Below are 15012 nucleotides of genomic sequence, written 5' to 3' on the forward strand. Positions count from 1 at the left end.
TTCTATGATTCTGTGATATTGCAACAAATTCCATGCTAAGTATTGACAGAATCAGTCAATATTACTCTGTTAGAGCCTTTTACAAGGTGTTTTGTCAAAGATCTAGCTGTCTCCATACTACAGATTAATGATGCTTTCATTATCAGACTATGTCTCACAGAGAAAGTAGCTTTTTTTAAAATACAGTGTATTTTTTAAAATAAGAATGAAAGAAAATACGAGCCAAGATCAGAGTCTAGTTGTTACCTAAGTTTTGCTTGTGACAGTGAGGATGAATTTTTCTGGTCAGTGCAGGACCGGACTCCTCATGGTGAGAGCAATCCCATCAACATTGCAAACAAATGGAATTCAGAACTTTATCTTAAAATATCAGTTTGATAAAGCATGGCTGTTTTAAGTTGATTTGATGTTTTGTGTGAGCTTTAAATTGTGTCGGAGATCTCTTCTTCCTTCGTGCATTCTTACCATACCCCTGTGGAGACCTTGCAGGGTGGATGCACCACACTTGCATGTTGCAGAAGATCCTCTTTACTGGTGGCTAGGTGTTCCCACAGTGCTGCATTTCTCTCTGCAGAAGGTGACTTACTTCCCAGGACTGCAAGTTTCAAACAGGAATAGAAATCTGTTAACAATCTAAGATAGTAGTTAGGTTCCATCTGCCTCCTGGGGTAAAAACCTGCTGCTCCTGGGGCAAAGCAGGAGTCTAATTTCCCTACAATAATACTAAAGAAACACTGCTGGCTCTTGTTTTGAGCTGAAAACAGATATCCATATGAATCAGACTGCTGAGTAGGAAATAATTCTTGCTGATATTTCTTATGTCCCAATAATGGATGTAATAGGATTTGATGAAGAGATAAACTTGTGATAAAACGTACATTAATATCTTTAACTAAAGATTTTATTTTTTCTTAATAATTTTAATGTAAAGTCCTGCTTAGGTAATAAAATTGTACCTGCTTAGGCAATAAAACTGAAAGATCATTTAGGTACAAGAATGAATTTAACATTTTTGTAATTTGGCTGTTAATAAATAACCTTAGTAGTTACCTTAGTAGTAGAAAATATTTTTATATTTTTTCCAAAGGGAAAGCTTATGAACTCTCCTGTCATCTAGATTTTTAATTATGCTATAAATGGCCATTTGTAGCATATTTCTGTAAGTTTTCTCATGCAATTGAGGCTTTTGTTTTTCAACCAAACATGAAGGTTGTACAAGGGACCTGAGCTAGACAGAAGACCCGACAGTAGGATGGAGATATTGTAAGATCTTGTCAGGTCTTCCTGGTTCTTGCAGACTTTCCAAGTAGGAGGGACTGATTTTTATTTAGAAATGTGTGGCTGTATCCAGAAGATTGTCGTTTTTTTTCTTTCCGTAGTGGTTCAGAAACACCACAGGAGGTTGGTTGCCTTGCTCGTTCCAGGCTTCAGTTCAGAACATTTCCTCACATAAAACAGAAGCAGTCATGGTGGGAATGGTTGTCTGCTATTCTCCAGAAAGTCTGATCAAGCAACCTGGAAGCTCAAAACCAGTTTAAGAGTATGTTTAGGTTGCTTTCTGGGATTGGCCTATATGAATAATTGATTCTATTTCTTTTTTACTGGCTAAATTCCCAACAGATATCATGAGAACAGAGAATTCTACAGAAAATAATATGTAGACCAAATATATGTCATAACTCATTGAAGGCAAATTTTCCTGGGGCCTCCTATTCAGAATTATCATGGAATATCTCTGTGACTCCTGCAACAGTGAGAGCTACAGCTTAATTTGGTATTGGCCAGAAGGCATTTCACCTCCTCTTTATTAAATCTGCTGTGTTCCAGTTTTGTGTACATCTAGTGGAATGGAAATATAAATGGAAGTATTTGGTTACTTCCTCCTCTAACTCATTTTCATTTTCTGGATCTTTTTCCTGGTGTGTCTTTGCTATAGTGATCTACTAGGCAGGTTGAATGGCGTGAGTGCATGGTAGTGAATAACACCTCAGCGTAATACTGAGTTGGGTTAAAACAACATAGGCATTGGTGTAGATGAGACAGTGTTCAAACTGACCCATGGAGATGCATGGAGTGTGTTGCCTTTAATATGGCTAAACACTCATTTTTCAAGCCAGTGAAATGTCCAGTATTTACCACAGCAGGATACAGGACACTCCTTCTCATGAGCATGTGTTTTTGCTGCTACATACCAAGACTGTCCAACATACTGTGATGTATTTTCCACTTTCTTTTTGTAAAGATCAGAGATGCATCCATGGCAGTGATCTCTGTGGCCAGAGTAACTGTCCTGGAGGAACAGTCTCAGAACAGAGGAAAACACTGAGCCCCACCATCACACTCTGTGGGAAATTAAAGATGCTTCTTTCCATGTTTTCTTTGTATTTTGGGTCAGTAATATGCAAACACTATGTCATGCTTTTAATAGATTGTTGCCCAGTAAGGAAACAAGTGGCTTTTTAATGGTTTCTCTGGTGCTAAATACTAATTGCAAGACTGTAGATGTCTTTTTATATACCTATTACCTTCAGCATATCCCAGCATTTACACAACTAGATGTGGTGTTTGTGGACAAAGGCATGGGTGACTGTGCACTCTCTCAGCCCTGTGTTTTAATCCCTTTTAGTACTTTGTTCAGAAAAATTCCTGAAGTCATTCCCAGATCTGCTTATGCAGCCTTCGTAGGTGCTTCAGCTCTGAGCGCTCCCTCACATTTGCTGCCTTAGTAGGGGAGGATGCAGCCCAGTAATGGAGGAATCTCAATTCTGTGCATCTCCCTTCTGCAGGACCCCCGTACAGCCTGGTGCAGGCATCCTGCTTGCCTTGCCTTTTGTGCTGCCTCTTGGTTCTCTCCCTGCCCTCTCCTCCAGCTCTGTTGGCAACACCACAACACTGAGCTGGTTCCAGAGCTCTGAAATAGCAACTAGGGATGGGGACCTTGACCAGATTGATTTCTGCTTCTGGGGTGTCAGGGACACAAAACAGAGGGGTACGAATGGAGAGAGAGAGAACACAGAAGGTGGAGGAGGAGAACTAATGCCTCGAGAATGAGGGGAGGGAGAAAAATCAGACAGCAAAAGAAAGATTACCTGCTAAGGGAAGGAGCTGTTAGAGTTGAAGAGAGAGCAGAATAGCAGTGGGGGAGAGAAATTAGAGCTTGGATAAATCCATTACTAATCAAGCAGGAGACTTGAGGTGAAATTTGACAGGAAATGTTGTGAGAGGCTTTGTGGCAAGAGTAAAAGGAATAATTCAAGGAGATTTCTTGTGAAATAGGAAAAGGAAAACTAACCTGCTCAGAACAATACTAGGAAAACTAGCAAGCACAGCAATTCTGCACAGAGTTCAAGTTTTCTCTACAGATCTGTCAACGGGGGCTGCTTCATACTTGGCAGCATCAGCACTATCAGAATTGAGAGTTCAGCAACCACAGCTCGAGTCCTTCCCATGTAATGGAATCTTCTTTGAAATAATACATATTGGGTTCCTTTTGTATGTTTTTGAATCCTTGTATATTTGAATCCTTATATATGTGTGGTGTTCCCTAGTCGTCAGTATTGGGGCCCATCTTGTTTAATATCTTCACTGATTATTTGGATGAGGGAATTGGGTGCACCCCCAGTAAGTCTGCAGATGACAGCAAGTTGGGGGGGAAGTGTCGATCTGCCTGAGGGTAAAATGGCCCTACAGAGGGACCCAGCCAGGCTGTATCACTGGGATGGGGCCTGTGGGATGAAGTGCAACAAAACCAAGTGTTGGGTCCTGCATTTTAGTCACAGCAATTCCAGGCAATGCTACAGGTTTGAAACAGAGTGGCTCGATCTAGGGATATTGGTTGATACACAGCTGAACGTGTGAGCCAGCGGTGGGGTCAGGAAGGCCAATGACATGCTGGCTTATATCAGAAATAGTGCAGCCAGCAGGAGCAGGGAGGTGATCATCCTCCTGTACTCAACACTGGTGAGAGACTGCACCTTGACTGCCGTGTTCAGTGTTAAACTCCTCACTACAAGAGGGACATTGTGGCCCAGGGACATGTCCAGAGAAAGGCAACAAAGCTGGAGAGGGGTCTGAAGCACAAGTCTTATGTTCACTCTGGAGAAGAGGAGGCTCGTTTCTGTCTACAACTACCTGACTGGAGGTTGTGGCAAGGTAGGGGTTGGCCTCTTCTCTTGACAGCGATCAGACGAGAGAAAATGACCTCAAGTGGTGCCAGAGGAGATTCAGGTTGGATGTTAGGAAGAATTTCTTCTCAGAAAGAGTGGTCAGGCATCAGAACAGGCTGCCCAGGGAAGTGGTGGAGTCACTGTCCCTGGATGTGCTTAAGGAAAAGGTAGATGTAGCACTTAGGAACATGGTTTAATGGGTAATATTGACACTAAGTGACTATCTAGCTCTCCAAGATTGAGTACTCTCCCATAAGAATATTCCATTATCATCAGTGTTAGAATCACCTTATTCTAGAATTGTTTTACCTGTGTGGCTCGATGTTCTAGGAGCAAGTCAACCACAAAGTTGACCATCAACCTTTACTCACTAGTGAAACTTCAACTGCATGCCTTTATTGGTAGCTATGTATGTAAGGAGTAATGGCTGTAGCTGCTAGTATTAATGCATATGCAGCAGAACGCAGAAAATCCCTAGACAGCTTGGACAGCTCTGTTGTATATGCAAGAGACTTAATCAGTATAAAATGCCCAAAGAAAAGGTTCTTTTTTTCTCAACATTTGCACTAGATCACATGTCATAATAAAGCTGATTTCTGGACAAGATTGGAACTGACTGGAGTGTAAATGATGGCAGGAATTAAAGAACACAAATTTATCTGCAGTCACTGCTCCAAGTGAGGGGAGAATATTTCTGAATCCTAACATCAGGTAGGATTAAAGTAAAATGCAGTGGGAACCACACCCAAGCTACACATTCTCCTACATACAGACTTCCTCAGGAGAGGAGAATGAAGCAAAGATGATGGATTTTGGTCTTGTCAGTTAATGTGCTACTCAATGGACTTTAAATGCTGTGGGGATGAAGGCAGCTTAAGAGCTTCTATGGACTATGAAAGAATAATTCTATCACTGCCAAAGTATGTAACACCTGCTTGTGCAGGGGTTCTGACATCAGAAAGAAATCTTCAGCAAGGTCATGAAAAGAGCTTCACATTAGGAGTGCTTAGATGTGATGATTAAAAAACCATGATAAAATCACATTAAATAGAAAATCACAATAAGAATTGAATATCATGATGAAAATTAGGTAGAAAAGAAACCCATTAATCTTCTTCAAATATAGAAAAAAATAACCTGGCTGACATCAAACATTTTATTCGACTATACCAGCTTTAGTCAGTTAATGGAAGCCAACTTACAGTATGTTTGTTAGTCTATCCTTGACTTGCTGAAAACTGAGTTTTGATAAGATAACGTTTGTCTCTACCAGCACATATGGTGGAAAAAAGGGCCTGCCCTTCCAGTGAGGAAACAGCATTGTCAGGATGGAGTCTTCGTATGCTCCTTAAGGAGACTCTGCTGAACACACCAGGTAGATCTTGAGTCGTTCAGATGAAGGGGAAGAGGGAACAGAATCTAGACCTCCCATATCCCAGAACAATCTTCAGACCCATGAAGTATGAAACAAAATGGAAACACCTACATATCTTTTTAAAAGACCGTGTAAGCTCACCCTTCTCAGTGTTTCAAGTGATTAGCAGCATGTGGCCCCTACTCAACATTGTGACCCTGAAGATTCCATCTGGAGTTGGCTGATCTTCCTTTGTGTTTGAAGGAGAAAAGGCCCTGCGCTTGGATTCTAGGTACCCGACCAGATCCCAGGAAAGCCACTACTCCTCAGTATAATGGGTTCTTTTGGTTCTAGCCCTTTTCCTGTGGGAGTCTTAACACCTTCACTGTCAGTGCAAAACTCTTACATCAGTTTCAAATTACACAGGAAGATGACCATTTCATTAAATGCTTCAGTGAGATTTATAGAGAGCTCTAAATGCACTTTGCGACTGATACCAGACACTAATTCCTGTAGGTTGTTTTCAGAAGAGTTTGCACTGTTATTGCCTCTGTGGTCAAAGGTTATGTTTCCTGCTTTTCATCAAAGCAACAGGCACCAAAGTGTTTTCAGCTACTAGTCAGATCACCTCTTTTTGCAAGAAGCATGCTAGTGAGAGTCCTCCTGTAATAGTAAAGTGCTGGCTGCATTAGAAAGACATATCTGAGTCTTCCTAGTGTTGGGGACTAGCTGTGCACTTTCACAGTCTGAGAAACTGTAGGAGTGCTTTAATGTTGGTGTACTCGTACAGTCATCATCAACCATCTTACTTGTATCTAATAGCACAGATTTTAGGAAATTGTGCATCAATACCTTTAATAAAACCTACAAAACAAAACTGCACACTTGTCACAGAAGAAGGGTTTGTGCAACACAGTGCTCAAAGCCTTACTGCTAAGGGGAAAAGGCTGTAAGTCAGCAGGGGCAGGCGAAATCCAGCATGAGACAAATTGTCCTCTTTAAATTTAACAAGATTTAAAAAAAAAAAAAAAGCCACATAATTACTTGCCTTTTTACTCATCCTGGTTCTTTTCTTATTATACATTCCACTCTCCACAAGTTCGTTGTGACAGAAACCCAATACGTTTGAAATGCCAAAGAGAAGATCTTCTGTAGCTGAATTACAGTTCTTAGACACTCACGTCATCTCAGCTCATGTGTCTGGGGCAATTTGGAAGAACACCTGTGCTGAAGAACACTCACACACCTCTACCTCAGTCTGGAGTATCTCAAAAACCACAGCAGATGTCTATAGCCATCTTTTTCCATTTCATCTCTGAGCTGATGCAGCACACTCAGTGCTGAGTTGTGAAAAGTATTTCCTTCTCCTCTTTTCATGTATTCTTACTGTGGTAATTAAGCTCCTTACCATAAATAATAAGGCATGACAAAACCTACCTTCATGTGGAGGTCGTGGTGGTGCTCTCTTTCAGTGAATTTTTTTTAAAGGGATCTAAACAAACCTCTCAGGGCACACCCACTCCATAAGCCACTTCACATTCTTCATCCCAGTTTTCATCTTAGTTTCTTCAGATAAACCCTCCAATCTTGCATTGTTCCCCGGGGCAAACTTTGAAGGTCAACTAATTTAGCAGAGTGAAGTTTAATTTGCTGAAGGAGAGGATTATTAATTTGTTCTGCTTCCTTTTGTTGATTTTTGTTTCCTATATACAAGTCACAGATGCATATGCGAAGGGCCAGGGAATATTAATTTCAAGTGCTCAATATGTGTATGTTGAAGAATTACACACACTTTGTTTTGAGGGGACTTGTTGCTTTTTCAAATTCTCTTTGTTTCTGCTGGTGTCAGTTCGCTGATCCAAGGAACTGCTGCTGACATGAGCAGATCGTTAAACATCAGCTCCAAGGCTCATTCTTGATAAAACAGCAGTTAAATAATAATAATAATGATTTATTCAAAATTGATTCCAAAATGAATTCTATTTTACAGAAAATATTTGGTGAATTCTTGTAGTAAATTTAAATCCTGACAGGACTTTGACTAGCAGCCAGTGACACCCTCCAGTACCTTATCAGCTTCACAGAATCACAGAACTGTAGGGGTCAGAAGGGACATCTGGAGATCATCTAGTCCAACCCCCTGCTAAAGCAGGTTCCCTACAGTAGGTTGCAACTTGTACCTGTTATAATGCACTTCAAAACATGTGATGCGTATCAGAGTTATAGATGAAAGAGCAGCCCCATCTTTGTCTTGCACATGACACTCCCAGCTTCACATATGGGTTGATACTTACCTATTAGCATATCTGTCCTCTGATTATAACATGGACATCTCACATATACCATGCAATCAGTTTCTTATTCCAGTTTTCTCCTTTATATTCTTACAGCAGCTTTTCGTGGACCAGAGGCAACTGGAACAGATCTCAGCAGTGCCTCAGACTCAGGGCAGCAGTGAAGAAAACAGTCCATGGGTTTGTCCTTTGCCACCTCTGCTGCTGTTACTGTGTTAATCGCTTGAGGTTGTTTCATCAACGTGAGCATGGATTTTCATCTGCAAATAGTAATAGCTGAAGGAAAAGCCAACAAGTCTGTTTGCAGGGAGAGGCCAGACTTGCAATTATGCGAGTTCAGATGGGAACTTGTGTGCATTTGATACAGAAGAATTCAAAAAAGAAAACCTGATGTAAGGAAAGAAATAGAATATGATATAGTTGATCCTGATTCCAGCTTAGAAATTCCATAGGAAGAAGGCAACAAATGTTCAGATGCAAGAGGAGTATTTGGGGCTTACCGCAAATACCAGATGACATCAGTGTTTTCAGTGCTGTGTTGACAGAAGTACCAGTTGCTCTGAGTTGTATTTGCATGCCTCATGCTCATCAGGGTACATCACTTCTCAGATGTTTTGCACATCAGAAGAAAAGAAATCAAAAAGAATTTCTTCAGAGCGCTAAGACAGAGAGGGTTTCGAAATGAAAAGTGAAAATGGCTAAGAATGTATTTTTTTACTCAGTACCCTGCCTGCCTATTTGAGTCATATTTAATTCTGCCTTAATTTTGACACAGCAGTAGCAGGCCAAGAAATGTCTTGGGCTGAGTTGTACAGTTTGCAACATTAAAGCCCTGTAGCAAGTTTCTCACTACTAGAAGGCCACTTTCTGCCATTTATGTTTTCCACTAAATAGTTTGCAAACACCATATTTTACGATGATTTAGGTGACTTTAATCCCTCATGGTTTCATAAAGTCGCGAACATCAGCCTGTAAGCAAACATTAAGATGAAGTTTGTTTGTTTGTTTGTTTTTTCCTTCATTTCACCACCAGTCTGTGTAAGCTATTGCACTGTCCTTAGCACATTATCTGGGAATCACCCGAAAGTGCGTCAAACAACATGACTAACATTTCACATGTGGGATGTTCTTTCTTCAGTCCACTCCTTGGGGAGAAAATTGCACACATAATGGAACATTTTGCTTTGGCAGAGTTTTATTGTTTAATTGTTGCTGTTTTTAAAGCCTGTGCCATGTGTTTATTTGAAAATTGAATAATGATGTCTTGTACTTGGAGCAGAAATGGGTGATATTTGTGCTGATCTTGAGTTACTGCAAGAGCTTATTCAGCTTATTCTTGGCTGATTCTTGGAGCTTTGGGTTCTTTAAGCTCAAACATTGTCAGTTGATTACCTTGAAGATTTGCCCAGTGTCTGAAACTTCACTAGTTATGCTTTAGGAGTTAGAGTAGACAATAGAAGATTAATTTGATGTGTTTTTAATGTCTGGGGTTATTACTAATCTCTCCATGCCATCCTTTCTGATAAATATGAGAGGACTGCCAGATATCCCTTTGGTTCTCAGCATTGTTTCTGCTAGGTATGTCAGGCTTCTGTTCCATATTCTGCAGCCACATTGTGAGCTTCTTTTGAAGCAATGTATTGATTTTAAAATTGCTCTCTTGACTTCTTCATCATTGTCCATTTTTATTTAATTGATTTTCTTTCTACATAAGCTTCTGGAGGCTCTGTGAAGTAAAAGGGAAAAAAAAGGACAACAGCAACCAACAGCTGGTTTCTTGCTTCTGATTAAAGAGCCCATGGTGTTTCTCAAAGCTAAGCAGTTAGTGCTGATTTTCTATTCACCATCATCTTTGGTTAATACCATCGTTATCCCCTGTCTTGAAATCCAGACTGGAATCAGTATTGCCTTGTGTTGTGTCCTTATGGTGCATCATTTGATGCTGCTATGTGTTGTTAAAACAGTCTTATTGCTGTCCTCTTAGGGACTGTCTATGCCCAGCAGAGCAGCCAGAATGCGTACATTTGTGTGTACAGTGCACACACACACTCTCACTTCTGTGTAGTCAGCAGTCAGCAATAAAAGCACGTTGCTGCTAAGTATTTGGGAAAAACTATTAATGTAATAAATGCCTAAGCAGGATGGATTCTTTGTATTTCAAGCATCTGCTATTGCTCTTTGTTTTCAAGCTACTAGCAGCTCCAAGTCTGCATAATATTCTTATTTCCAGGTGCAGTGCTGGAGTCTATCTGAGAGTACCAATATTGGCTTATATTGTTTAGATGTAAGTTTAGGCAGAAACTAACCACTCGGTATGTGAGCAATGTCTTGTAGCCTACGTTTCTGATGTACACGTTGGTTATTTTCAGTTACTAGTATCAATTCTCTATCAAATGCAGAAAACGTCTACCTTCTGTTCCTTGAATTTAGTAAAAACTGCTGAACTTCTACACTAGAAGTTAGGTATAATGAGGACAGTGATGACTTTATAATCAGGAGGACCTATTAAACTAACTCTGTGGTAGAAGAAACACCTTTCTGTCCCCTTCTTTGATTTCTGTTACATTAGAGGAGTACAACATGCCATTATTCTATGTTTACTCTTCCTATATAGCCCATTTACAAACACAAGGCACAAGAAGGCAGCGATTAGAGTATATATGTATGGAAAGACATGTTACCAGTTAATGTAATGAAGCAGCATAATTCATCCTTTGCTGTCTACATTATGTAGAGGGAAGCAAGTGTGCATTAATCATGCAGAAAGCAGGAAATTGAGATGTATGGAAGGGAAGAGTGATATGATACATGAACCCATCCCCCAGCCTCCCAGAGCTGGCAACAGGTCTGTTTTTGAATAATGTACATTTTGACAGCTATGTCATTTGACAGGCAGGGCTGACCAGAAGGCATGTAAGTAAGCAGCCACTTATTAGCAAGAGAAAGGAGGGAACAAAGCATGATTACATCTAATGCAAGTAATCCTGACCCAGTTACCATCCACTAATGCAGAGGTGCTGGCTAACTGGCAGATTTTGGAGAGCAGCCATCTGTGAGAAACCATCTCTGAGCGCTGTGGTTCCTGGTGTTGGAGGCATCCTGCAGGGCTGCTACCACAATTGATGCTGCCCAGCATGGTCTGGGCTCAGCTTCCTGACAGCCCTGCTCTGAGCAAAGCCTGCACAGAGAGAGGGGGACAGAGAGCTGCCTGCTGCTTCAGGAGGAACTCTCTGTGGTTTGTCCTGGGACAGAAGCAAAGTTGAGCCCGCAGGATGCTACCCATGGAATAAGCACAGGTGGGGGCTCTGCAGCCTGCTGGGGGGCAGCCGAAGGGCACAGCTCTTGCAAGGAGTGCAGAAGCGTAGAGCAGCTCCCGGCTCCTCCACTCATCATGCCTGATGGGTTCCCACGCTGTGCGTGTCCACGTGGCTCACAGAGGGAGGCAAACTCATTGAAAATCTGCTGTGCCAAGTGGAGCAGCACTTGCACGTTTCTCCCTAAAACTCCACTCCTGGAGTGTGGGACCAGCTTGGTGCGTGCTGTGCCAAGACAAGCAAGACAAAAATCTGGAATCTGCTCAGCTGGTCCCCATCAGAGTGGTGCCTTAGCATCCTTCTTCTGTCACCCTTTCCCCAAGGCATGGTATTAGGACAAGGCCGCAGCAGCAGCATGGGGTGCCACATCATTGCTGCGTTTCAGGCTGTTCTGGGAGGGATGGCACATCCCAGAGCTCTCCTGCTGCCTTCCCAGGCTTCAGCCATCCGATCCTGAGATCACTGCAGTGCTGCGGGCCCCTCACCGCACACCGGAGGCCTTCTCATTCACAGTCCTTCTTTGTGCATGCTGTTCTGCACTGACCAGGGCAGAAGTTGCCAGAGAGCCCAGTGCTTCCTCCTGATTAAATTTTAATTCCCAAAGATGCCATATATGAAATTTATATATATATATACTTTTATGCATATTTTCAATTGAAAGGTCATAAAAAGGATGCGGATTCAATATAAAATAAAAATATCAGAATAGGGAGTTTTGGGATCCAAAACTCTGGCTGAAGTTCACCAGGCTAGTGTGCTCAGTGCTTCATTTTTAGCTGCTTCCTATTTTTCCACAAATTGTCACTTCAGGAAAGTTAAAATCACTTTTATTTATTACAAGTCTCGTAAAAAAAAATCACTGTCAATATTTCATTGCCGGTTTATTTCCCTTTCTCCTATCACTTCTGGTTTTTTTTATACCTGTCTTGATTTTAGGTTTAGTTTGTGGGAATTTATTTTGCTTTTCTATTTCCCCACATTCCAAGATGCTTTATACTTAGCAGAAATTAGATAGTTCCTGCCAAGACAAAAGGTGTCTATCTTGCCTCGGTTGCCTTACACCCAGGCAAATAACAAGAAATAAAAATAAATCCATATGGGGGAAAATGATGCCAATGAAACCATAGCCACGATCACTGCGTAAGCCTAAACCCCCCTGCTGGTGGTAGGTAGCACGGTTTAACATTTCTTTTACTATGAATTATTTGAGCTCTGTTAACTGAGAACCTTGGTTCACCTTGGTGACACACAGCAGTAGGCTCTGTTACTTTCCTCGATTCCAGTCGTTCTGCCCCCCTTCTCTTTCCCCATTCTCCCCACAGGTGCCCTGACAGCAGGACAAAATCCCCAAGCCTGTAGTGTTTTGCTATGGAAAAATCTTTTTCTAGAGCCCCTGGATGAGATTTCCAGTCACATATCTCCCACATCATTTTGTCTCCGGCTGCCAGAAGAAATTTGAAATGTATCATAGTCACTGCTCAAACTGATAACATGTGAGAGGGCCAGAAGAAATTGTTTGTAAAATTTCTGACACAGTATGTCTTGTAATGCTGCTCTGTGTCATGTTCCGGAGCTTTATGTCCTAATCTGACATTATGAGATTACATAATGCATTCGATCTTTAAACAAGAATTCCTTTGAAATGTTTGACAGAGTTATGGCACTTCAGGTATTATTTCTTGCTATGGACAGATAGGTCAAATCTGCAAACAATTTAATGGCCATACATCGCTACCCTTGTCAAATCAATTCTCCTGGCAAATGTGCTATCGGCAGTAGGGACATTTAGAAGCCTAATCCTTCAAGGTGCTAAACCTGCCCCTCCTCTGGGCCGCAAGTGGAGGTGAAGGCTCTCAGCACCTCACAGGAGTGGGACTCCCATTAGCCTGCTCTGTACTGATGTTGGAGGCATGAACTTCCTGCATGCATATTGGCAGTCAGACCGCGCATTAGATTTACTTCCTTGAAACCTGAGAAGATAGAACTGTGGGTTAAAATGGCTCCATATGCTTCTTGGCTCCAGTTTGTGCTGAGGATTTCTTTTTTTTTCTTTCTCTCAGCTGAGAATTCTGCTTTCAGTTTTGCTGAGCTTATGAAAAATGTGGTGTTCTCATTAATGCTTTAACCCTGCTCCCAAATAAATTACCTCACACCACCATTTAGCAGAACAGCAGCAGGCAAACTGAAAGGATTTGAGGTGTCAGAAGGGGACCAAACCTGACCCCTGAGTCCTAGGGAAGAAGTGTTTCCTTGTTTAAAGAGCTGGAGGAACAAACAGTGCCTGAAACGCACAGCCTCGTGCAGCAAGCACTGATGTGATTAATTCCTCCAAGACATTGTCAAAAAAGGGCCTGACAGGGCTCCTGGCTTCCTTTGTCCTTCTCCACATGTACATCAGCTGAAGTGCTGTCAGTAAGAGGAGACCATCAGTGTCTCGTTTTATCTGCCTAGCTGTGTAGCTTTAGGGGATTTCCTTTCCAACTCATCCGAACAGGCAAAATTTTAATGAAGGAAAGAAAGACTGTGCTGAGCCAGATGTGGTAAGATTTCCAGGGCATTTCTTCTTCTGTTTTAAGGCATCGAGGCAACAGCACCTCACCACAGGGCACTGCACTGATGCCCCATTCATGCTTCCAGCCAAAGCTGCCACCTTCATATCTCTTCCCCAAGGATGTATCACACAAGCTTCTGATAGAAGAGCGAGCAACTCCTTGCCGAAGGGACAGTCAGAGCCCAGTGGGACAAGAGTTCTTTTCAAGTATCTAAGGGAGGACTGTAAGAAAGAAGGAGACAGACTCTTTAGCAGGATCTGTTGTGAGAGGACGAAGGGAAATGGTTTCAAACTAAAAGAGGGGAGATTTAGGTTGGAAATAAGGAAGAAATTTTTTACAGTAAGGGGTGGTGAGGCACTGGAACAAGTTGCCTTAGAGAGGCTATAGGTGTCCCTGTTCACTGCAGGGGGTTGGACTGGATGGCCTTTAAGGGTCCCTTCCAACTCAAACAATTCTGTGATAAGAGGTGCTGTAGCAGTCCCATCTCCCACCACTTCACCAACGCTCTCAGATGTGTCTTCCTGTGAAACATTTCAGCTATGCAACCCACGGCTGAAGGAGAAGGAGACAGGGTCATGACCAAGGAGTCTGTGGGGAATGCGTGTGCCTGGGAGGCTGTGGGCGGTGCAGAATGTTCCCTCGAGCCCCGTGCAGGTGCACTGAATAAATCAGCCCCAGACTGCTTTAAAGTATGCATGGAACTGTTTGTAGCCACAGGAGCATGTCGTGGGGAGATCTGAGAATGAGGAGAGGGTCAGCACAGTCCTGCATCATTAGGAAAGCTAAACCAAATCAGGAAGCACAGGCAGCTGTTGGGGGGCTCAGGTGCATGGGAGTGCCAGGAGCAGGACCGCAATGCAGCTCTGGTGCTGGTTCCTAAGCTAGAGCTAATGGGAATAAGCCCTCTGAACACACTGCTGCAAACGAAGATTTGTTTCTGACTCTGCAGAGTCCTGCTGTGAAGAGCCCTGGAGCCATGACACAGAAAAAAAGACATTAATTGGCAAAGAGAAAATAAATTCCATGTCCTAATGCTGACAGTTTAAGCACATAATATTTTTTTTCAGAAGCCACTAAAATAATGTGGTAAATAGATTATTTTGAATATTTCTTTACCATAACATGGTGTCCCTGCTTGCTGGGAAAGCGCTTGTGTTCACAGAAGAGCCAAACCAATATGCACCTATTTCATTATAAATGCTCCAACATTTCAATGTAGAAGTTCATTCTGTAATAACAGATTCCTATGAAGCGGCACTTAGCTGACAAAGCATCAAGCGGTGATGGCAAAGCTGATTTTAACATTGAATGAGAATGAATCAGCTCTAAGTT

General features: G+C 42.1%; 1 long non-coding RNA gene across 11 annotated transcripts in view; it reads left to right on the forward strand.

Annotated features, from left to right (window-relative positions):
• LOC110399345 overlaps window positions 1–15012 on the forward strand; it is a 125612-nt gene that overhangs the window by 92092 nt on the left and 18508 nt on the right. Inside the window, exons 6-8 of one of the 11 annotated variants that reach the window (XR_002439123.1) lie at window positions 4737–4877; window positions 5440–5541; window positions 7911–8796. The exons of 8 other annotated variants lie outside the window; for them this stretch is intronic. This is a non-coding gene — a long non-coding RNA (uncharacterized LOC110399345). Of the gene's footprint in view, window positions 1–4736; window positions 4878–5439; window positions 5542–7910; window positions 8797–15012 lie in introns of those variants that run through there. 2 more of the 11 variants (XR_002439124.1, XR_002439122.1) reach the window with 2 other exon arrangements.

Source organism: Numida meleagris, chromosome 5 (assembly GCF_002078875.1).
Source record: "Numida meleagris isolate 19003 breed g44 Domestic line chromosome 5, NumMel1.0, whole genome shotgun sequence".
In the NCBI taxonomy this organism is placed as follows: Eukaryota; Metazoa; Chordata; class Aves; order Galliformes; family Numididae; genus Numida; species Numida meleagris.